General features: G+C 35.3%; 1 protein-coding gene across 2 annotated transcripts in view; it reads left to right on the top strand.

Moving 5' to 3' along the window:
* The window catches only part of LOC100746626 (cAMP-specific 3',5'-cyclic phosphodiesterase), a 370,153-nt gene that overhangs the window by 2,137 nt on the left and 341,833 nt on the right, over nucleotides 1-26,183 (top strand). The window contains exon 2 of one of the 2 annotated variants that reach the window (XM_033322388.1): nucleotides 11,934-14,036. The gene's annotated coding sequence lies outside the window, so the exon portion shown is untranslated. Of the gene's footprint in view, nucleotides 1-11,909; nucleotides 14,037-26,183 lie in introns of those variants that run through there. The other variant, XM_012389106.3, reaches the window with a different exon arrangement.

The following is a 26,183-nucleotide window of genomic DNA, read 5'->3' as shown; positions in this document are numbered from 1 at the left end:
CGCGGCCGTGTGGCTTGCTACCTGTTGTCTGCTGCCCACAGCCGCAAACTTTTCCGCGCTAACGTGCCTGGTGCGTGACGCGACCCATCGCCAACCGCTCTCTTCCTCTTGTCTGCCGATTTTCCACAGTCATTTCCGGCCTAGGGGTGTCTGCACGCCACGAGGGTTGAATTTTTGGATTCAAGAACCGGTACTTGTTGTTTTGTCACATTGACGGATGTACGATCTGTTGGACATGATAGTTGCTTTCGGATTTGGCAGGTTTCAGGTGGTTTGATAATTTTCTTGCTTCAGGGAACCAGTTAATGGCTTTTTGAACGATTTGGGCACGGGGTGGTGGTAGGAATTACTTGTAATTGAAGCTTTGTGGTATCTGTCAGTGATTAATTGTCAAAATTGGAAGCGTATGATAGTGTTGGTATATGACATAGTAGGTATGACACTGTATGAGGCTTCTTCCGCTTTCGAAAAGCAGATAATGGGTTTTTCAGTAATTTTTACAGAGAATTGGAAGTATTTGGAATTGGAAGTCTACAGTAGTGATTGGATAAGTTGAAATTGACAATATATGGTAATATTTATGCTTGCACAATAGGTCTGGGATCAATTGGAAGGAAACGTCTATGTAGTTGATACTGTGGGTATAGGTTAGTTTCGAAAAGTTGCTTGCCATTATGGGGTTTGGGCTGGATAACAGATATCTGGTATACCCGTAGCTAGCAAAAGTTTCTAGTTAAACTTTTACTATATTCCTGATAGTTTTATTATTAGTTTATTGGATTAATGTCAGTAGCCTGAAAAGTGGACTGGCAGTTGTGGAATTTGGGGTAGATAAGGGATATTTAGTACACAATAGCTGTCAGTAGTTTCTGGTCAGTGTGGTAGTGTGGATATTATATCAGTGTGAGTAGTAAGGTTATTATATCAGCATATTTGTAATTCCATCATTATTGCAAGTAGAATTTTCTTACTATTATTATATTAGAGGTTTCGTTAACAATTTTGTTATATTTATTTGTTATAGAAGAATTTTTATTTACAAGAAATAATTTTATGTTATGTATTGCTTCACAAGATAACATTTTGTACAAAGGAATGGTAAAATGTATGATTTTGTACAAGAAGAATTTTATCGATGATTGTATAAGTAAAAGTGGAAATATATCATGGGTGAAAACTTCTGACAGTCGTTATATTTTAAAGCGAGCAATTGTCCTCTGAGAATGTAAAATATTTGGTGTTAACGAGCGTTAAGGGATTCTTGTGTACGTGCTTGAAAATTGATTATTAAAACGATAGAACATGGAAAAGAGCTCCAGTATTTTGGAGCTTTAAAAATTCAATTGCAACTTGCCTTTGTTCTTATGTTCGCGTCACAGTATGTGCTTATGCAAAGCCGAATATCTAACTGCCATTTGTTCAAGCAGATGGAGCTTATACAATCAAAGGATTTATTAAGCTGATCGGAACGCTTATACCTTTCATTCCTTTTTGAAGAAAAAAAAGCCTTTCTTTATTGATATTTATTCCATGCAATCTTTTATATTATATAATTTTTTTTTACGTTTCTCGTACTAATAATTACTGTGAGCATATTTTGGACATCTGTCTCAAATTTAAATTATATAAATTATAAGGATGCACATAATACTTGAAATAAAATATTCCTTACAATGACCAATAGTTGAGATCAATCTTCTATTTAGATCCCATTTCTCAATTTGTTAAATTTGCAATAAAGTGAGTTTAACAGCTTGAATTTGTTGTCACGCCTGTATTTTTTAATTAGAAACAAATAAAGGTGTTCGCGTATTTAACGAAATTCCTACATTCAAATGATTAAAAAATTGTCCAAGTTGCATTTTTGAAATCCGGAAAAGTTCTTGGATTTTCATCATATCCTTAAAAGTACAACGATGACACATCGAGAAAATAATAGGAAGCGAAACCAACATCTGGAAGCAAGGGTGCAGCGACTCGTAGTTCGCGCGAAATAGGTTCGCTGAAGCAAGTAAAATAAAAGCGTGCCTAGTCAGCCGAATCCCGTGGGGAGTTTGTTTCCGGGACTGAAAAGTCGTGGAAACTGTGCTGCGCAACTTTCACCGTATCGGAGTACCGCGTTGTAAAATTTAATCGCTGCCTGACGAACGAAAACGGCTGTCCCCTTGGCTTTATATACTTATACAATGGCGATTTATTACCTGTCATGAGGAAATTCCAATCTTTTGTTAAGAAAATGTCAATCTTTTTCTTCCAGAGAAAATATTGCAATATCATCCTTAGATAAGAAAATTCCAATTCTTTTGTACACAGAAAAGTTCGAATCTTTACCTCAGTGGAAACCTCAATTTGTTATATGAAAAGTAGATTTTATATATCTTTCGTTATAAATTTTATGATATTTTTTTCTTTTCGTTTAATTTGCCTAGTTTAATCGGGCTGTAAGTTGCTATTACAATTAAGGTTAAATTATTTGATTTTATTCTTGTATTTCATATTTGTTATATTTATTTCATGCCCTATATTTCGTATCATATTTATTTTATTTTGTTGCATATAAATGCAGCATTGGACAGAATCCTACAGTCTGCTCTATGTTCTATACTCCATTTCGTATTCCATATTCTATATTTTAAATTGTATTTAATTTTTTATTTTACATCTAATTTCATATTCCACAATACAATTCTATACGTACATTCCATTTTCACACTCTCCATAATAGAACATTAATTTACATCATAGTCTACAGAACGGAAATTAATATTAAATATCTAGCAATTACATACTCTAACGCAAATCTAACCTAACCTATCTCTTTATACTCTGCATATACCATTGCACCGAATCAGACGAATGTTAACATGATTTAATTCAACATTTTAATTAACTTTAAGTTTCCAATTAGATTTTTTAGTCGAAATACAATGAAATAGAAAATCATTTTTATTCTATGATCTTCTTCAAACGTTGAAAATTGTCAAAGACCTTGCTCGTTACAAAGAAAACTGTCGATAAGCGGATTAAACGATAGTTAGAGCGTAGTGACGGCACTATTGAAGTGTTCTTTCACGGAAACGCGTGGCAAGAAAGCGGTACAAAGGCGATAACTCGACAATGCTTCTTTCCACAGGCAAATTCGTTTGGTTTCGTGTTTGAGCTGGCAAAGTTTGATTCCGTCGAATCGTGTCACACACCAGGCAATCGAATAAAGAAACAAAGAAATTGAGGGAGAAGAAGAGACGAGTTGCTTCGATTTGCTTTGATAGCATACTTTTTCGCTTTGTTGAAGTTGGAAGAAAATCCGACCTGTTTTCGGAAGTCCGTTTGAACATGTTTGTGGATATCCATGAAACTAAAATTGTATTGGAACGAGTATCTGTGGTAATGCATTTATTGGAAATTGTCCCGAGATGTAGACCAGTGGCCAAAAGTTTGGAAGCATTACATGTTTCATAAATTACAAGAACGTAGACAACAGTTAGAGGAGAATTCTGTTAGTTTGGGAAATTTGTGCCTCGAAAATTTATTAACCCAAAAAGGATCGTTCTTCATATCTGTGGCATTAATTTGCAATTAATATTGAATATTCGAGTGATTCGAAATATCTGAAATTGTAGCAGCTACATATAAACATTTCTCTATGTCAATAAGTAGAATAGAAACGTATGTGGTCAGACGAGTACAAAAGAAATCCACTCAATAATCTCTTCTTTTTTTGCTCGAACTTTATTTCGAAATTTACTTCTCTTATACCGCGATCGGTATCAAAGGATATCACCTTTCCTCTCATTCCATCACATTTTCACCATAGCCACGTTCTTTACCGTAGAAAAATATATTCGTTTCCGAGAGAGTAGAAACGAGAAGGAAAGAAAGCACTGGGAATTCATCGTAGCTACCGCGATAAATCGCGTTTATAGCCGCACGAACGAAAAGTCCGCCTACCTCGATAAAAAAGAACTTGCTCTGCAAGCTGACTGCCTTCAGCGGCTTCTACCGTGCCTCACGCGTATTCAGCTTTTCTTTCCGTTTCATTAACGGCCGGATTTACAAAATTTATCGAATAGCAGAGGGACAGAAGAAGGATGGGAAAGGTTAAACGGAAAGGTACACAGCGTTTTAATAAAGAACGCCACGTATACGAATTAATCTATTGGACAAAAGTGTTATTTATCAAATCTCTAAAAATTTCTTCCTTAATCGAGTGCTGAGGGATTCTTTATTTAAAAATGCGTCGAAGATGTGCTGTGCAATTTCTTCGTGCAGGTCTTCGTTTCGGAGAATATGGAATTTGAAAATTCGTGCAGATAGTGTCTTCCTGACAAACCACCCGATCTCAGGCTTATTTATTTAAGAAATGAAGCGGTAAATAAGGGAATTATATTCTACGTTTTTTGTCCACTTTTTTACGAAGAATTGACCCTTGCTGGTAGTTTTACTTGTCATTAAGTATAGCATGGCAAAAATCGATTTTTACTATTTTAATAAATTTGACAACTAGAGATATTTTGAAATTTGGAATTTTTACAGCTTTATGAATTATTAGGAACTACGTAATCGTAGATATACACTCACAAATTAATTTCATGTCAATGGTAATTAAAATAGATTATTTTAAAAATATTGATATCGATTAAAGATAATAGACTACACGAAAACGCGAAAATAAACAAAAAGTTCATCGTTCGAGCAAATAGGTCTATTTCCTAGGTGTAGCTTACGGTGTGTGACTTCGTTATCGCACGCAGCTTCTGTCATCAATTACGAGGGGTTCGATGACTATAACCATGGGCAGTCATCGATTGTCAACGCAGAGCCCCTGGCATATGTCAATTAATTGCACCTGATCGTTAACAGCGCGATACAAAATAAAATTATCCATACCCTCAAAGGGAGCACTCAATAAATACCCCAGCTATTGTTTATTCTCGCAATTATGTAACTTATTACACTATTTTTGATACCAACAAAATTAAGGGAAATTTATTATTTAATTACTACAAATAAGGATTAAGGACAATTTTTGTAACACTAGAAATGTTCCATATATTTAGAAAAGTCATAAAAACAAGATAAAATAGTACGTTTTGAACGATTAATGAATATAATTTTCACTGTAATATATTTTATTTAATGAAAAAAGAGTTTTTAGAAAAAGACTGCTAACGATTCTCATTCCAGCACATTCATTCTTTACTTTATTTTATCCTCATCTTATCTTCAGTCCCTCGCTCATTGTCTTCAATCGTACATACTTCCATTTTATATTTCTGCGGATTATTTTTATAAATCCATCTACAAAACGTATTTCACGTTGGTTTGAATAAACGAACTTAAAAGGCTTGAATAAATCGAGGAACGTATTTCAAGCTGGCAGTCGTACAAATTAGCAAAAGGAAAATGACAGTATGATATTCTTTAATCCAGCAAAACATTTCCGCTACCTATTTTTAAACGCAGAACACCGGGAAAACGTGAGCATCTACGTCAGAAGGAAACAAAACCGCCTCGTTTTCTGTTCAATTTATCAACGACACTTAGCTCAGCCTCATAAGAAAGAATCGCGTAATACAGGCTTAATTGCGAGTGGCTCTTTTATCGCGAACCGTGCCGGCCATCCTGGCTTAATTAAGCAACCCTGAATAGCATTCGTGCTTTTATCAACCCACCCTTTTGTATCTTGGCAAACGTAACGCAATGAGGGAAGAAAATTGTAATAACAACAATTTTGCAATGAACGAAAGTTACACTAACACCTTATATGTATTAAAGTAGTACTAGATCAAGTTTCGGACGATAAAACAATCTTTTCCTTCGTAAGGCAAGTTTTTCTTTGGTCTTAGGGGTAAGTCGTTCCTCTTTGATCATAAAGATATTTTTACTTTGTCTTTCATATTTGAAGAAAATTAATCTCTTTAAAATTTGTTGCTTATGAAAGGAGAATAGGATGTCTGTCTATATACGACCCCTTTGTACTTATAATACTATATTTCGTTTTTACATTCAATTTATGTCTTTGTTACTAAATTTTGTATGTCTACTCTAAGAACTCCATTAACCACAAACTTCAAAGGAACTTCAATTTTGAAAGCAAGAGTTTAACTAAACATAGCTTTGATATAATAATAACACTAATATGTACTAATATAATACTTGAAGAGCATAACTAAAACAGAAAGATATATAGTAGAGTACTGAAAAACAATGTTTTGTACCTCTCAGGAAGTCAGCGCCTTAAATTCTCTTTCATACTAATTTGTAAGAAATAGTAAATTTCATTATTGAAAGCAAAGATTCGATATGTCTGATCATATACAGTCCATTTCTACTTGTTTCACTGTATGTGTTGCCTGGAACCGTGTCAGATGTTTTAATCCACTAAAAGAATAGCCTATTAACTACAGAGATTATTAGTATCAAGGACCATTTGACGATGGCAATTCTTTAAACTCGCTACTAATTTCATTTAGCATCTTAAAGTTTTACGAAATATACGAAACGTCAAATCCCCGATAATCGAGCTTGGACACGTATTAACATTTCTTGCAGTACGGTCGAGATGAATGGACTGCAAGCAAACAGTTATACAAATTAATTAATCACATGACGTATAGTTTAATCACCTATGGTATCGTATAATGAACCACCATCCTCGAAGACGAGCTCTGGAAAATGAAACACTTAGAACATCCTGTACCAATTAGGACCATTAATTTCGAACCTTGACACTGACCAATCGGAAGATGATTTTAACTCTAACTGACCTCTAACGTGAACTTTGACCTGAACCCTACCCTTGGACGAATAAAGCTAATTTCCCTCCCTCCTGTTTCGAGCCTGTATTTGCTGCAGGGATAAGCGAGATTATATAGAAACTAGTTGGTTTTCGAGTAAAATTGAAAATTATTTTTCTGGTTACCTGGAAAATGATTTGATATTTTTTAAGAGAGATCTTTTGCTCGAAAATTTCTTAATAACATTGCTGCACGTGAATAAATATTTAACGCGGATGAAAAAGTGGAGAAGTGAAGAAGAGTAATTTGTAATTGAATAATTGGTGAATTTCAATATTCTTGTTGATATCTTTGTCTGGAATATTATTTGCGATTTTTTTTTATTAAAAATACAGGAGGCTGTTTTTCGATATAACAACATCCATATCTCTATTTCTTTATCGTGGGCTTTAAATGGCATCTACTATAATTTTCTTTTATATTCAAGAATTTAAATCGTTTGAGAGAAATAAATCGAACGCAGGATTGCAATATAGCGAAGTAAGTAGGGTGAGATTGTATATGATCAGACATATCGTACATATCTATAAAGGTTTCAGTTCTTTATTTTTAGATATAACGTCAATATATGTAACACTTGAATTATTCGAAATACAGTACAAATTCCAAATGAATAAAAAAACAAGTGAAAAAGTGAGAACATAGAAAATTGATAAAAAAACAAAAACAAAAACAATATGTTACACGTAAATAGTATTAAAAATACATTACGCACAATAAAAGTTCTAAATGAATAAAAAAAAAGCGATGAATAAAACATAAAAGGTTCGTAAAAAAGTAAAGAGGAAATAAAATAGCTTCGACCACTACATTCTACGACCCCATATACTGTCAACACTTAACACAGTTGTCGATGCTGAGAAACAAAGACAGCGGTATAAATCGATGACTCGCTGGTCGACTCGCGCTTTCGTTTAAGGAAAAATTAATCAGCAACCGGGTTCACTGGCAGATTATTGATCGTGAAAGGGCCGCAGAAGAAAGTGTCACCTAACGGCACGTAACTTGATTTCCTGTTTATTCGATACGCGGAAATCTTTAATCGGATTTCAAGGAAGATAGAGTCCTTCCTGTAAAGTAACGTTTCAGACGCAACCCCATTGGGATTCTACCATACCATAAACAAATTGTTTCTGCCTCCACCCTAGAAAATCAGATGTTCTTATTGAATCTTATTTTTACGCCTTTACCTCTTTTCTTACGCTTCCATGGTTATACGCCATATTTTCCTGCAGAAAATTTATTGCGATGCTGCTATAAATTTTATTTTTGTATTATTAAATATTTTCTGATAAACAAAACGATCAAATGTTTATCGCTGCATTTATTTTTCAGTTATTTTATCGTAAACTTGTTGTTTGATACCTGCTTTATAATCTGCAGAATATTCTGAATAAATATCTTTATAGGAATCTCACAGTGTCTAACTATCTACGGTCTTGTTCACATCGCTATATTTCAATCTTGTTCTTAATTTACTTTTATCACACTTTTATCAAGCAGATGGTTCTTTAAAGATCACGATAAGAAAGATCGAGGTAACGGTTTCCTCTGCTTTTAATAAGATAAAGATATACATGAGAAATTAAAAAGGAACGAGAACCGGTCTGACCATATGTGGTCTCTTTCTACTTCCACTTTCTCTTTCTACCGCGATATCTTCATTAGATGATCTAGATTTTTTAATATAAATGAAAGTTTTAGAGGAGACGTAACATAATGTTCATAATGAGAAAGAAATACATTTATTTTTACGTTCAAGGAATCTATATCTCCGTCTTTCCTTCAAAACGAAGAATCAATAAACACGAATATTAATCTCCTTATTATACAGCCTAATAGATTCTCATTGATCGTAAACGGTAACATTTTTCTTCTCTTTAAAAATCATTTAATACGATTTTTAACAAATTTTACAAGTTGATTAATCGCGAGAAGAAAATAGAAGAAATTGTTTATTAATTATCGAACACGAATGTACTTTTCTCGGATGATGCAAAATTATCATGGAACATTTTTTTCAACGTATCACGGTTTCATTAACTCAATACGACAGATGAAACTTTGTAAAATACTCTATTGTTCATCGTTATCCCGCTTCAAGGCCGCGTTCCCATGTACCGTAGACATTCCTTGCTTTGCGGTGAAATTTCGAGTTTCTCGGCGAATTTTCTCGACACTTGACGGTCCTCTGTCCTTTGTGGATCCAATTTCCTGGCAACTCTCTCGGTGACTTTTTTTTCCGTATTTTTTTCCACTCACCGACAAAATTGAAGAACTTCTACGCAACGAAGGGAAGGGGGGAGGGTCCATAGCCAATCACAGTGTAAAAAGAGCTTCTCGACCAATTTGCCGACTAATGGTTAATAAAAACCCACGCAGCTTGTGAGGAAATTAAAAATTCCAGCCTCGACCCAGTTGATTACTTCGATACCACCGCGAGTCACGCGTTTATGCTATTTTCTTAAATCGTGATTACGCCTGTCAACCTTCTTCGTGCGGATTTTCTAAGAAATCTGGAAAAAGAACTTTGCTATTTTCTATTTAAATGTCGTTCTTAAGGTTCAAACGAAATGTGAGAAAACGTATTGATCAGATAGAATGCAATTACATTTTGTAATATGCATTATAATAATAATTAATAAAGATTGTAGTACATGTTAAATTTAATAGCTATTATGGTAATATCATGCTATTAGGAAATAAAGATAGAGTGTAAAGATATGAATATTATTTAATGTTAAAATTTTAACGTGTCGTAAACTATATAATAAATGTTGTAGGAAAGAAATACTGTGATTTTTTAAAGATATTATTACAGGAATAGTAAATAATAAATATTACGTATGAATATTGTAATAGTAACTAAAATTTGGAAATATTATTATAAAGGATTCTAAAAAGTATTATCGTAAATAGTATGTTAATTATTAATTCACTTATCCCATTTCTTAACTGTGATATTTTTATGCAATAACAATTTTTTCACTGCAAAGATCACAAAATGAATAAATATACTAGCGACGGAATATGTGGTAAATTGTAAAAGTAGAAAAAGACCGGTGCAAATGTGGCAGGTATAGAAAAATGCTAGTACAACGATTGAATATGACGAAGGAGTATTTTCACAAAAATAATTTTTGTAGAAAATCGACGTTTGATTTGAAATGGACAAAATTTTATTGCGTTTTATTTAGTAATTGTTTATAACCGTAGTGAATATTTCTATAAAATCAGAGGTAAAATTTGTCACTCTTCTGAAATGGGGAAAAATGATAACTTTGTTTCAACGTTTAAGGTACTACAATTGTTCAATAAGTGTGACGAAGATTTTTATCGAAATATTTAAACAAAAATGGAATTTTTTAAATTTCATTCTGTTTAATTTTTCGACACAAATGACGCTCTTACGTATGAAATAAGAATGTCTTCGCATTAACAAAATTTTTCAATTTAAAAATGCTTGTGTGTAAAATTATTTCAACTAATGTTTTAAATATTACTAATATTATAATACAAGACGTATATCTACCAATTTTGAAGATTATTTCTACCAGTAAAACGGCAAAGTTCCATTTCACTGACTGTATTGTTAGCAGGCAAAAGAGACGCGTTATATAAATCCATTCTGAAAATTATTTCTGCATACAAAACAAAGCAATCCCATTTAAACAATGAGGTCATTGCAGAACACGCAAGTCATATAGAATAATTTTAGAGGTTATTTATATTACATATATATATATATATATATGGAATAAAACAGTTTCATTTCGAACATATTATCTGTCAATCTTTTGTTATTATTTACTTAAAATAATATTTCTGTACAGAAAACTTGATAAATTAAAATTCGACGAATCAATTCTCTTGGAAAATACGTTATTGAGAAATGATATATTCATACAGATGATTCGTTGGATTTTCATGTAATGCTAAATGCTCTTTCGAGCAGGAAATCGAACCGTTCCATCCGCGAATTTGATATTAGTCGACGAGAAATCGATATTCGAGAAACCTTTACCAAGATTTCGAGCATTTTCTCTAAGAAGTTTCCTAGGAAATTGAAAATCTCGATGCGACTGAAAATATTACCAGACTATTGTAGATAATCAAAAATTTTTAGAACCGAATTAGGACGAATGTGTAACACAATAAATACGTAATTAGTTAACGATTAATAATTTTAATAATCGAGTAGATAAGCATCCTTGCAAAATAAAATAATCTGCAATTAATTCAAAGATCCACTAACTCACTTGAAATTCTACCAAGAACAAGGAAATGATAACAATACAAACTTCCTGATGAGTGAAGTAACTTTGTATCAGCTTTTGAAGCTTCCAAAACTTTGAAATTAACTGACTTATCAACTGCAACTCGTCTCTCACGTCTCTCTCCCTCTCTCTCTCTCTCTCTCACTTTTTAGTCTGATAGTGAAAGTCTTTTAAAGAGCACATGCTTTCCTGTCGTTAGCGACGAGGGCTACAAGTCCTTCCACAATCGACAATCAGTTGTTCTGTGTTCCTCTGTACGAGAACACAACAGCCATCTTCAGAAACTAGTCCAGGTCATCATCCTCCACCGATCGTCGCTTTCTACGCATATTTCGTAACCCTGTGCCAAACTAGTCGAAATAGAACGCCCTACTCTAGAGGATCTTCAAACAGATTGCTTTAGCAAAGTATCTGACGGAAAGTTTCAAAGGTGATCTGATGAGAAGTCAAATAAGTCATTCAACTAAAGGGATCTAGATACCGAAAGCAAAGAAAGGGAAAGAAAGAGCACAGTGAAGCAAGCAGACTGAAAGCTGAACTGTTGAATTAGCTGAAGAGCTCTATAGTAAAGAGGAGCAACGATTAATGAATGGTTGGCGTGAAAAGGATGAATCGATATCTAGCGTGTGACATCTAATTGCTCCAACCGACTCAGGCTCCTCCATCCCAACAGGTATTTCCTGTTCTTTCGTCGATAAAAGAGGATAACTGTAGGGGTGAGTGGTATTCGACGTGTATTCGGTGTTAGAAGATAGTTAGGGAGCCTCTTCATTCGATCCTCGTGGTGTTTGTGCTAGCTGAGGCCATTCTCGATGAGGCACAGCTAGGTCTGTCTTCACTTTGTGTTGTGTGTTCGTAGATACAGGATTCTATGTGTTAATTGGTGTCCTGGTTCACGCGCGAGGGATCATACAATTTTCTTGCATCTTACAAATCACTATCTGTGAGGAAGAGTAGCAGTTAGAGGAATATTTGGTATCCTATGTGGACGTGAAGGAATTTAAGAAGATTGTTTTACATGAAGTTTAGACTCTCTGGAAGCCAATGTTCCTGCACTATGTTCGATAAATGAGAATCAGATGATTAAAGATCGATCTTGGAGAAAATCTAGAAGAGCTGATCTTTGGGAACGTCCAGGACATTCAGATTAGTGTACTGAAAGAAGAAGACAATTTCGAGGAGTCATAGAAGCTGTACAATATGTTGATCAGAACGGAATCACTGAAATTTTGTACGTGACTTGAGAACAAAGGCCTATAATTTAAATCTCCGTCTTCAACTTTCATACTTCGAGTTCTCGCCTTAATCGTTTGATAAAAAATTATCCGGTTACCGGAGAAGCTTGTTGGATAATCGTTAAGGAAACCACTGGCAATTTTGTCACGTAGGGAGATTCAAACTTTCACGAAAGGTTTAAATGCTTCTATTAACTTGACGATAGCCCCTAAGGATCTTCAAAGAATCACCAGGAGGAAGGAATCCTGTTTACACACTTGAATTATCCATAGAATCTCCTTATTAACCCTGATCCAGAGTAGGCTGATATGGAACTATATGAATTTCCCAGAGAGAAAATTTGTCGCTTGGCGGTGAAATGTGAAAATTATCTAAGATTACTAGCCTGAAAGTACGCGCGGAGGTGGGTAAGACAGCCTAAACCTTTGGACCTGGATTTTTAAAACAATCCAAAGTTTGATACTCCTATCAGGCATTTGGGAGATTTAACAGAACCTATATCCATCAGAGCACGTGGATTCGGTTTAATCTCAGGCTTTTATTGTTACTAAGTTGAAGCTCCAATGTGTTAAGTTTCTACAAGATCAAGGACAACCTAGATCTAATTTTGTGAATCTAGAAAGAACAAAGGAATTGATATCAGATCATTTGGACTGGGTCTACTGTCAGATTGACTGAAGGTTAAATTTAACACAACCCATTCTGATAAAGAAGAAACGAGAAATCACTTTCTCTAGATGTCAGAAATTTCGAAGGAATCAAGATCTATTTTCCTAGCTTCTAAGAGAGCATAGAAACCAGCATTGGACTACCTGAACCAGATTCAGTCTCAAATGTCTGAAGTTCAAACCGAACTGAGGCTATTATCGTGACAACACGAGGAATCCTCTGTGCCAGGTGTCCAGATGTCCAAAAGAAAACCAAGATTTACTATTGAAATCCTAGGAAACTCTAGAAAAGCAAAGGAATAGACATTGGATCACCTAAACTAAGTCTACACTCGAGTTTCTGACACTTGAATTAGAACTAATTGTGACAAAACGAAAGGTTCGATCTCTTGGATCTTTAAAAGCCTCAAAAGCACCTAAATCAACTCTTATAGATCCCCAGAGAGCACCCAATATTACGCCATCTGGACCAGGTCTAATCCCAGTTCCCAGAGCGACAGGACGATGTAGCCCATTGAAAACGAACTAAAAATCGTTCGATATCAATCAAATAAGTGGAAAGGAGTCATTGAAGAGCCTGGTACAGCCGGCCCTGGATGTTTTGACGCTGAGTGGCGCTAGGGTGTCGAGGTGGGGGCCAGGTGTTCTTGCTGCCTGCCGTACGCCTGTGGCGGCGGAGGTAGGGGTGGTGTAACTATCTCGGGGGCCACCCCCGAGGCCAAGAAGGGCTCCACCGGCCGCAAGTGTCGCAAGTGCCGCCAAAAGCAACAGCAGCAGAGCCAGCAGCTGCTCCAAGATCATCAACAAAAGCAACAGGAGAAGGATCAGGACCAACAACAAGAACCAAAAAAGGTGTTAGTGGTACAGGTCAGCAAGTTGGCTCCTCTGAGCAATCTCGACGAGGAACTGGAAGACCTAGAGAACGGAAAGGGTGCCGAACAAGGGGCGGAGGAGGAGGAGGACTTCTCCAAGGAGGGTGGCACCCAACACCGCCTAAGCCCCAGGCTGCATGATATCAAAGAGGAAGACGATGAGGACGGTAGGAATACCAAGGGAAGGTGAGTGCACTGAATTTGTTGGATCGAGTGGATTCGTTGGGAAGCGTTTGCTTGACGTTCCGTCTTGTGCTTTGTGCAGATCTTTAGGTTGGTGATGTTTTGCAGGAGTCTTCGTGTTGTTTCTTCAATTTGATCCAGGATAGTTCAATCAATTCCTCGGTCTGTCGAAGTTAGTTAAATATACTTAACGCTGTTATTATCTGCAATTAATACAAGAAATGGTACGGAGCGCAGAGATCTACCGATTTAATGAATTAATTACGTTTATTAGCTACGGACGCAAGTCCGTAATTAAATTCATCATCGTCTTATAATTTACATTAATTAACCTTGTTGCTTCCAGATATCGCAGTTTCGCAAAATACTTTAAATACAAGTGTAAAATTATAAGTTTCAGTTGCATATAAAATGATTTAAAAAAGAAGACGTTAATAGAAAAATTACTAGTCGTTTTATATGGAAGTTTCAAACATCTGTTGCTGCGATAACTGTTTTTAGGTAGACGAACTTTCCCTTTTAGAATATTTGTGTCTGAGACATGTGTCTCGTCTCCGTTTCAAGACTTCCTTCCAACATCTCCTATTCTACACCGATCCAACCAGAAAGAATGAAAACATTTTCCCATTTTCGGTCTGCTGACGAATATTCTACTCATTCTGTCCTCGTATGAATTACGAAAAGAGTTTGACCCATTTTTATTATGGTCAGAAGAAACTTTAAAATTAAGGTAATTAAGTTAGACTGATCTATTACGCTAGCCTCATAATTTAGAGAAATTTTATTCTTGGAATATGGTACATTTTTATTACCGTGAGAAAGAATTTTCAGGTTAGAGTAATTAGCATTCCATTCATTATCTCACTCGTTCTATTCTCACACGCATTAGAAATACAACTCTACCAGTTTACTATAAAAGTAGCAACACGAGAGAAATTGATTTCTTTGGTTCAATGTCGATCAAGCGACTGTCCATTATTGTCCAGGTTTCCGTCTTCAATTTTTCGATGCGTGGAATCGGCGAGCAGCTCGATGTATCCGGCAAATCGACGCACGTATAGCATTAACGATCTGTCAGCTCCCAGCGGTCCAATCCAGACTCATAGCGACAAAAGCAATTCAATCTGCTACGGAATCGTGACCCTATCAGCTCCACCGATCACAATGTAGCCGTCTTTTATGTAATCGTCGTTCAGCTGGTTCCCTTCAGGGCACATTGGGTTTCTCCATCGTCTTAAAACTCGATTCTCACAATTTGCTGACACCTCGCAGCTCGTAGACTTGGAAAAAATGGTATAACGTACTCTCGAGATACCGCTGTGGGCTTATAAGGATCGTAAATTCCGAAAGACACGTTTAAAGATGAACTTCTAGGTCGAGTGGGTGTCATGTTGGGAATCGCCAGAGGTCTACTATATTTTTCTTTAAAATCAAAAGTTTCTAAAGAAGAAGATAACTCCTACAAGTTTCTTTGACTTAATACTAAGATCAATTTGGAAATTTAGAATAGATCCAGAAATAGACCTATCCTAGTATTAAAAAAGACTCCTGAAGTACCACTTCGGGAAAAGATCTCGTCATTTAGTACGATAATCACTCTACATCCCCCAAAAAACTTTGATTCGAACGATACCTGAAAAGTTCCAAACTCTGAGATACGGACTCTAAGCCCAGAAGAGAAAAGTCGATAAATGTTTCCTTGGAAAAGTGGATTTACTCGGGGATCCGGATCAATCTAAAGTGTCCATAGTCTTGCTTCCTTTTTGTCTATTCAGTGTCACGCTATGTGGATAACCTTCCCTTCCGGCTGTTCTCATTCAATTCCCCTATTCTTTCTCGTACGCCCTTGCTAGAAATTTCTCCCTTATCCTTCTACTCGCGTTTACCATGCAACAAAGAGTGCTATACGAGGAAACAGGTCGAAAATGAACGAGAAAATAGAGCATGTTGAATTACGAGTGGATGGAGAATAACTATGGGTTGTCCCTAACAATTGGGAGGAGCAATGACAGATCGATAGTGGCGCCATCCTCTTGATTTAGAGGTTAGGATATGAGAATCCCTAGAAATTGAGCAAAATTAGGAGCCTTTTTTGAGGTTCCAGTTCTTCAACTTTGTTCATTGAATATGAATTAATATAATTATCCACAATCTGATTATAATACAGTAGTTTCTTTTATTTCATTTAATTATCGTAAATAAAATTAGATGGATTTTGACATTTCGCTGGTTATATTTGAGATATCAATTCGAAGATCAGAATTCTTCGAGGAGAGCGTATATTTGTGAGATATTGAATTACATGTATAATAAATTATTTAATACATGATCGAGGAGTAAGGTGACGGGATTAATCTTTCAGAGGAAGAAAATGATTTACGAATTTGAAGGGAGGTTTATTGATAGAGGGGTCTGAGCATCGAAAATCTATTTTCCTTTGTCCGTAGATGGGTTTTCTCTCGGAAATTCGCTGTTCTCTGATAAGAATATACCTCCAGGATGGCGATAACAGCATCATTTGTCACCGAGATTTTTACGACAACTGAAATTTCCGCAATCTTGTGTTCCAACAAACATTTTTACAAAATTGTTCCAAGTTTTAGATCTTCTAATATATTAACAATATATAGGAACGATAATGGTGCTATTTTTAAAAAACTAGATACACTTAAGACACATTGAGAAGCATTTCTATGTACAGGAAGGTGTCACTAATTTTATAATTTATTGCCAGCTATCGGAAAATTCAGCATCTGGCTCCATTTGTATTCTGTTCCTTCGTATAATTTAATTTCTCTATTCTAATTTCTTGCTGCATTTCTAACACAAATCTAATAAGACCGAAAGGAACGAAATACCAGAAGCACGTCTATGTTAGAACCCATATTATATTACAAATTTCTTAATATTTATTAACAACGCTAATGATAATAATTAATTATAACGCCATCAAATAGAAGATCCCCACGATAACGAAACCGCTTTGAATATAACTGCGCTTCCCTCACTGATATAATTCCTAAAATTCTCTCTTAGCTGATTCTGCGTGCCACGCCATTACCTTTGAGGGATTTAAAATTACCTATCCCAAGTATCTGAAATTCATCGTGAACCCAATTCTAAGCACGCTAAAAACTTTTCCCTCACAAAGGCTCCACTTATATCATACTCTGAACTATAATCCTTTGTATAACTATCAACAATCCCTCTTTTCTACTCGAGAAGCCTTTTAAGCAGACATAGTCTCTGGTCATCGAATTTAGTCCGGCCGGAATTCTTAAGATTTTTCGGTTTCTTACATTTTTACAGAAATCGCAACGCGTAAGATACAAAAATGTAAGAATAAATTCGTAAGAAATTGAAATAGAACTTATCATTATAATGGCCAAACATAAGATCTGACAAATAGACAAAAAATTCCACTAAAAACGAAGTCCAGCTTGCAAGGAAGCTTTTACCCACCGGAAATAAAATTCAGTGGCAGGGAGGAAACGTGAAAAGCCAGAATTGGAAGGAAAGGTTTGAAATTAAAGGAACTCTGTCTTTCTCTCTTTCAAGACATAGAAGGAGGCATGCTTGGTACTTCGATCCGGTCGTCGGATATTGTAAATTCTGCCATCACACTTCCTGCGCTATCTTAACTACTTAAAATCAGGGTCTTACGTATGTTCCACTATTCGGCGTGAATAATAACTAGACAGACGTTTTATACCTTCAATTAACAGATCGCGTATTTTTATACAGTTTCATATATTCACAGAGAGATCTATTAGGTCGTCCGAAAAGTTTCTTTCGTTCTGTAAGGAAATAACGGATGCACAACATTTTCCGTTTTATATTATTTTATCGAATTACGTATGATCTATTTTGTACTATCAAACTAAAGATCACAACGTTCGACAGATTAGGCTTCATGTTTGTATAAAGATACATCGTTGTAAAGGACGTGTCTGTGAAAGAAAGACACTTTCTGGGCAACCTAATAAAACGATTTAAGCTACAGAGTAATTTGTCTCGTTTAGTGAAAATTGTGTCTCACTATTCCACTTTCGATCTTTTATATATCTATGTGAGTCATGTGTATTCTCTGGATTTTTCCACTCTTGAATTTATCGTAAATGCATAAAAATGTGGTATAGCAATGAATCAGAAATTCCTATTCCTTGGTATTTTCATCGAACGTCACCTACACAATATACGGGTGTCCATACGTGTACAGGCTCAGGAGGAAATGGCCTGTTCGATATTGCTTGCTTAGCCCTGATTATGACGTCCCTCCCTCACTTCGTATTGACCTGCCACTAATGATGATCCGGTATCGGTTTTGCGTTAATGGTTATCGGCAACGGATATCCAGCAAAACATATTGGATTACCAAGACGTCTTGGATACAAGGTCCTCAGGAATTGGCTTAGAGGAACCCATTGTCCAAGTTCTTTTGGTGGACAGAATAGATTAAAAATGGATTAGGTTACGTTAGGGATTTTTCTTGCCAGCCATTCAGCGGTTTAACGATCTTTTGATGAGATTTTAACGAGATTATTGTAATCCCATGGATTGCCGTGTTCAGTGACGTATTGGTAAATTGGTTAAATTGATTTAAATACTTTGTAGAATGTTATTGGTTACGTATCGGAGTTTGATTAAATTGATTTGAATAGTTTCTCAAATTTAGCTCGGCAATTTAACTCTGTTATGGTGTCCGTGATACGCTGCGTTAGATTAATTGCCGAGGAATTATGGCTTTTCGTAATATGAAAAATGCACGAAGTCGAGAAATTTGATTTTATAAATGTGAAGCGAAGGATAAAAATTAACGAAATAATTGAAAGATCTTTCTTTTAAATATCTTTGTTCATCTCTATGAAATTTCTTTTAATAATGTACACGCTATTAACGAAATTGTAAGAATGAAAAAGCTTCTACTGGGAATTCTGTAAAAATACGGAAAGCTACTTCCAATCTTTCGGAATGTCCTTTTTGTGTCTTTTCTTCCGTCTGAGAAGAAAAAGGATTTGGAAAATTTCAGTCCGGGATGAAAGTCATGAACCTTAATCCTCTTTCGCCAAGAAGTAAATCGTGTTCTTCGTCTTTTGCCTGTGTTTAAACGCGGACCAGTAAGTCCATGGACGTGGAAAAAACTGCATTATAAATAACGATCACTTTCTTTACAGAAGTTTTTTCGCCATTTTGAAACCTGATAATATCAACGAAATCCTCGTAATTTTCCGAAAACGCTATAGCCACATTACCTGAAATCTTTAATATCTTTAAAAAATAGTTTGATGTTAGAGAAAATTCTTAAAAAAAATATTAGTCCGATATTTACTGTATATTATATCTAATTTCGTATTATTTATAGAATTTTAATCGAAACTTAATTTAGAGTTAAATTAGATTTTAGCTTAGATCTGAGTTAGAAATAAAAATAGAATTAAATTTCTGTTTGATTTTTACTGAAATCTAAATTTATATTATACTATGCTAAATATTAAAATACCATATAATATGCGAATATTATACATAGAAAAATACTGATATTAAAACACAAAATATATAAATAAATTAACAAATATTTCTATAATAGAACATACTGAAATATTCTACTCTCAGCTTTCGATTTGCTAACGTTTCGCTATTATTTCCATTTCTATTAAAATATATCGAGATATTAAACTATTTATGTTAAAATTTATCAGAAATAGTATATATCCAAGCACATTACAGTTAGCCTTTGATATACTAAGGAATCTGAAATTTATGTATGACACAAGCAGGGATATCGATCAAATTCGTGGACAAAAGGCATATCTCCAACCATCGTCTTTCACTTTACCATTCCCTGAAAGTCGCAAACAACATGTCAGAACCCGAAGGAAATTCAATAGAGTTACTGTCGGCATCTCTTCAAGGAAGAAAAACCCCTGGGAGGGCCATTAACCAAAGCTCGCTTGTTTATCGATAAAACTTCCCACTCACGCGAATGATACTCACATAGCACATTTTGTCTGCTGGCTCAACTACTTCGCATCTCGATTATTTCACAATTTTTCTTATCCGTTTCGCAGTTATTTTCGCAGTTCGATTGGTCGATGATTTTCTGCTGCAATCAAATTTCTCACGAAACGTTGTTTGCCGATAAATTCTTTACTCAAAAGTCTTAAAATCACTTAATCCTGGCTAGTAGAAACCATAAATCACTTGGATACTTTAGCAGTCTGGTGAAAATCCGCGAGAACAACTGTCATAGACTAAACGAAATGCCAATCCTCATTGGGAAGCGCGATGTGTAACGAAGCAGATTTCCCAATGGAAAAGCAGAGCTATTGTCGGGCATTCTCTACCGTAAAATAAACTCAATTTCCGGCTGTTGTTGTTCTAGCGGAGTCTGGGAAAGCCAGGTTTTTCACGAAAGGAAAGTATCCGTCGATTCAGGGACCTTTTCATGCGTTTACGCCGCTGGAAGAATAACGCGAGTGTGGACACATTGTTCCATACTTTTCCAGGTCTTTGACTTGCCGTTGCAGCTGTTAAACGGGCCGTGAAATGTTTCAGGCGATAAAAATGGCCGAAGGTTCCTTTCGTTTCAATCGTCGCAGCTGAAGTTGATTGGGCTGTATAATTATCGAGATCCAAGGCTAATTTAAAGTTAACATTCAGGTAGAATTTTCTGCTATCGTATAAAAGTTAGCGTATCGGTTAAAATAATTGGTTAAAAAACCGGAACCGGTAGAATATCGACTTTAAGTTTAGGATTTTTGTAATAAACGTAGAATCCTGTTTTGTTCGATTTAAGTCGGAATTGGCGAGGCGACGTGTGAAATGTGATGGTTTATTTGTAGAATTTTTATGGAGACCGACGAATTTTTTTATGAAAAATACTATAAAAATAAAAAAATATGAAGAATAAACAATTTTTACGAGAAACTTGATATTCCATGAAATTTCATCCAGTTTGTTTGGTGAGTTGATTAGAAATTATTTATAATCTCTGGAAAAACGAGGACTTTCGTCATTTGATCTAGAATTCCTTGATTTTCCTGTTAACCAGGGATAAATGATGAATTTTTGAGGAAATTGAAATTGTAAGATTCCGAGAATCTGGGTCGAAGCTCCGATTCCACGAGGAATCTTATTTTGTTACGTTAAATAGAATCGTTGGAAATGTCAGCCCAGGGCGATTAGCTTCATGACATTTTGCAGGGCGTGCAAGTGGTATAGTTGCCTCCACGACATGACAGAGTCTTAAATTAAATTAGCAGATTGATACAATCACGCCCAAGGTTGCGTGTAACGTTCTGTCTTTTCTAATAGTATTTCAACCAAATCCAAAATACACGTTTGTATTTTGTGCGTCTGTAATTGACATTTCAAATTATAAATTCATTGCACAAGACATATTAAGTTCATTAATTTCAACGTTTCACGTGTTAATCGTTTGCTCTCGATTAATTCTAACTTGATATTATTATTTATGATCAATTTTCAAATCCATTTCTCCATTATATGTAACGCGTTGTCACGGAGAAACGTGTACCAAAATTACTTTAAATTATACAGGGTGGTTGGTAACCGGCGGTACAAGCGGAAAGGGGGTGATTCTACGCGAAAAAAGGAGTCGAAAATATCGAATACAAATTTTTCGTTCGAGGCTTTGTTTTCGAGAAAATCGACTTTGAATTTTCGCTCGGTACGCGTGTACTTTATCGCGTCTCGTTATAACGGATCTCACTGTAGAACGTTGTCTCGATTGACGTCATTTTTTTTAATTTTTAAATTTTTAAATTTTTAAATTTTTGAATTTTTGAATTTTTGAATTTTTAAATTTTTAAATTTTTAAATTTTTGAATTTTTGAATTTTTAAATTTTTGAATTTTTAAATTTTTAAATTTTTGAATTTTTAAATTCTTATTCTATATTTTCGACTTCTCTTTCCGCGTAGAATCACCCCCTTTCCGCTTGTGCCACCAGTTACCAACCACCCTCTATATAAAAATATATAAATATAAAATTATATTAAATTACATGTATCAAAAGCAAAGAATGATATGTGATCCTACGTTGATGTCAATATACCAAAGACGTCACAGTTACAATTAGAATATCCACAAAAATATTCAAAAGTAAAAAAATATTCCAAACAGAAAACATACGAAATCTAAAAAAGAATTTTTTACGATATAAAGAAAAATCTCGCGAAAAGAAGAGAATAAGATCAGAAGCAAAGATATACAGAAGAGATTTTTAAATGTTCCAGGAGGAGAACGATTTTCATATTTCTAAGATATGCTATCTTCTTTCCAGGATCATACGTCAGCAGTGTGCAAATGACAGGTTTACATGGGATAAAGTTAAACTGTAAAATTAGGGTGAAAATGTGACATGGTGCATGTGTGCTATACAGAATCGATAGGGTTATATATGTACGTAACCTATTTTATGAGATTAAACTTGGTCCTTTTCGATATCGCGCCTTCTCGGTAATTTACACCGCTATGCGCTTCCATGAATTTGCTATGGGATTAAAAATTATTTATTTTTTATTTTTCAGTCATTTATTTATTTCCATATTCTTGCAATTATTTTGCTTATAAAAGGAAAAGATCGAAAGATACGTTTGAAATGGATGTTCTTTACGAAGTGTGCATTGTGTATTCAGTAGTATACTTTTACAAGTATAAATTTGCTACAGGAATTTAAAAAGAATTAGTTATTAGCTTTTTACCATATATTTATTTTTCATTTAACCATTGCTGTAATTTTCCATTAATGAACGTTCAATTAGAAAGTTAATCTAAAATTAATTTTCTGCATTATGAAAAGCTTTCACGAAAACAGTAGAAAAATGAATTACCCGACCAAACAAAATACGAGTCTCTTTAATATTTTTTTAACGTTTGTATTTTTCATTCATTGATTGCATTCTGTAATCGTTGATGTAATTAATTTGCACTTTAAATTCCAATTACTTGATATTAACAGCTCGGTCATCAGGTAAATTTGAAACGAATTTCGTTTTACACAGAAAAACGGTGACACTGAAACACGAGGAACGTCACGTTCGAAGCAATTATTGGCGTTGGAAACTCATTTTTCCAAAAATTCTGACTGAAAGGATGCAATCGAATATTTCACACATTCGTTCGATCCTTTCCAGGCATACGCAACCGCGTTTATATCTCTCGTTAAACATAAAAGGGAAATTTTCCATCAGGCCAGAAATTCGAATTTCTTGAAAAGCATGAAAAATACAATAAATAAGCAAAGAAAAAAGCGGTGTTTCGTTATTTTTTCCTCTTCGTACTATTTTTATTCTCCTTTTTTTCTTTTGCAATGTGATTTTTCTACGTGCTTTATCTTTGTGCGTTATCGTCTGAAAATACGACAACAATTCGTAACTTTTAAACTGAATCTCTTCTTGTAAATTAAATTATCAACGTCAATAGCGATTTGTTGAAACATAAAGCATGCACTTTTATTTTTTACAAATTCCATCATGATTTACGTTTTTCATATCTTTTCAAAAGTATTTAACGATCCATACTAACGATGGTCTTAACATAAATAATCGAAATACGTAAATAACTCGATTATTTCTTTTTTCATTTAGTTTTTCACGAAGAATCCGCCTGTCATCGATTATACGACTGTCGGCCTACGTAATCAAACAACAACTCCCCTACTTTTGAACAGATTTGTATGTCGAATTCTTCCCAAAAGTGGATGTTGTTTCCTGGCCGTACCAACCAGTTTTTGTTCGTTGTTTAAACTTGATATGCGCGGCACGCGGCTTTTATTCACACGACGAGAAGTTTTTTAATCGTAACACCTTTCCACCGTGCTTTTATCACCGCGCGTTATTCTCGTCCCTCCATTCTTCTCGCCAAACGAATTTACATTACGCTGCCGTTTTATACAGCCGCCTTCCTAACTGCCACGTGCTTTTTTCTATGCTCGGTCTAAAATTGTTCTTTCAATCGTCCGACGTAAAACGACGGCACAACTGCTGCTAGAAGGAAACGCGTAACGAACGTTTCCCCTCGTCTTCGTTGGAAACTCGCCTTTCAAACGACCGAGACGCTCTTTAAGGATTATTATTAAATTTCTCTCTCGTGAACCTGTTGAAAAATTCGCCAATGCCTTTGCAATAATTCGTTTGTGACGCTCGTCGACTTTAAAGCGAATTTGCTTGAAGCGAAGGGGATTCTTGAAAATATCAATTTTCCGTGGAGAATGCAAGGGCAAGAGGAAAATTCAGTTCAATGATTCTTATTATCGTCATGATTTTTTTTATTACAATATTATGTAAGGGATATTATTACTGTGAGTTCGAATATTGCCACGCAGAGTTCAAGTATACTAGATTTTCCACAATTAAAAATTCCCTCGTAATAATTGATGCCTATAAATAACAATCACGAGGTACTACTACTATAATTAACGATCGAGGTAAATAAATCTATAGACGGACGACCAAGACTCATCGACACTTTCGATACTCTGCAATGAATGGTAACTCTGCAAATACACGTGATCTCGATCCCTATTCCGTATAAATAATGTCGCGTATTATTAGCCTAGCTTTCCTTCCGCGTTATAAACTCGGCGGCTTGGTTAATTTTGAAACGAATCGCGTATAATTATCCTAGCTAGAGGCGATCGTTCATTAAAGTGGCATTCGCGTCGCACGTACAAACCTATTTGCTTCAAACGATGTCCTTCCGAGTTTGGAACACGCGTGAACGCGACTTAACGCGGCTATTTTCCTGTCATCGACAATCTCGAGTCTCGCCTATCTGTCATCTCTAGAATCGTAGCAGACACGAAGAAATTCTCTGCAGTTGAGTTATTGGTTGACAGTTTGATGAGATCGGAAGCAAACTTGGTGCATTCGCCAATTACTCGTCTTTAATATGTCTTTGAGGTTAGGTTAAATGGGATTTTGGCTTAGAGGTTACGCTTCAGAACTCTCTCCGTTTCTGTTAAAACTAGATTCAAATTTCCTAGCCTTTCTCTGGTAACTAGACGATACACCTATTTTATCACCTATCTTATCAAACATGCCATCTACCTTATTATACTTACGTACACGTTCTCTTCTAACTAACCTATCTTACATCTTAACGTTGCTTATATCCGAGCTACCTTGTGCGAGGTTAGAAAATTTAAACAAAGTTTCTAATCTAATAATAGCTTAATATTCGGTATAATAAATGTATTTCCCTCGATAAATCCAAATCTTGAGTTCGTATGTATCTGTTTAAGAGTGGTACTTAAATGTACGGTTTTGTAAGTTAAATAGACACAGGTGTCTGGAGCACCTGGAATTCCTAACCTAGCTGAACAAATCCCAGCCAGGCTACGCCATAACTTCAGTATTCCATCTACATTTCCTCGGGTGAATTCAGAATCTATGGTATCATTTCCCTCTGCATGTCTGTTCCTGCGTCATCGCGTGACTGGATGGATGACTGAATCCTGGTATTTGGGTCACACTCGTCGTCAGTCGCGAGATCCACGCGGTGGTATTAGGCTACAGTGGATTTAATAAACAGACGAGTTGATGTAGATGGACGTGGCAAATGTTGCTATCAAATTGAAGCTTTCATGGTGTCTAAACTCACATCGTAGTGTCTGGATTTTCAAGCTCTAAGAAACTGGTTCTCTATTATTTAGAATTTTGCCATTACAGTCTCTATACAGGGTTTTGATCTGTGTCGTGTCTGTGTTGAACATGTCTTACGAGAATGATACGAATATTATATCAACGACGTGTTAACGACACTAATTGAAGATAGCTAAATTAAAACGTGAACGATGATCATATGATTCAGAGCATAAATGAGATTTTTCAGGTTTGATTTGGGTTTTTAGCTCAAGATTCATAGCAATTTATTTCCTTTTTATCAGGGCTAGCAATTTAAGTTACAATGAAAGACTTCATTACCTCTGGATCAGATTATATATAGAAATTAGGGTCACTCATTTACTATAATAGTGGATGGTTAGATCGTAAAGCTAAATGTTCACTTTTTTGTTTCATTAAGCCGTAAAACCACAGTCTAAATTTTTCTATCGCAAGAAAATTCATTCTTGCATCTTCTTTGGTGATATGGGCTAATGCACTCAAGACACTTGAGTCAGCAGAGA

Source organism: Bombus impatiens, unplaced genomic scaffold, assembly GCF_000188095.3.
Source record: "Bombus impatiens unplaced genomic scaffold, BIMP_2.2 scf_0637, whole genome shotgun sequence".
Lineage (NCBI taxonomy): Eukaryota > Metazoa > Arthropoda > Insecta > Hymenoptera > Apidae > Bombus > Bombus impatiens.
Note: the sequence above shows the minus strand (reverse complement) of the source record. Positions and strands in the feature narration are given on the sequence as shown.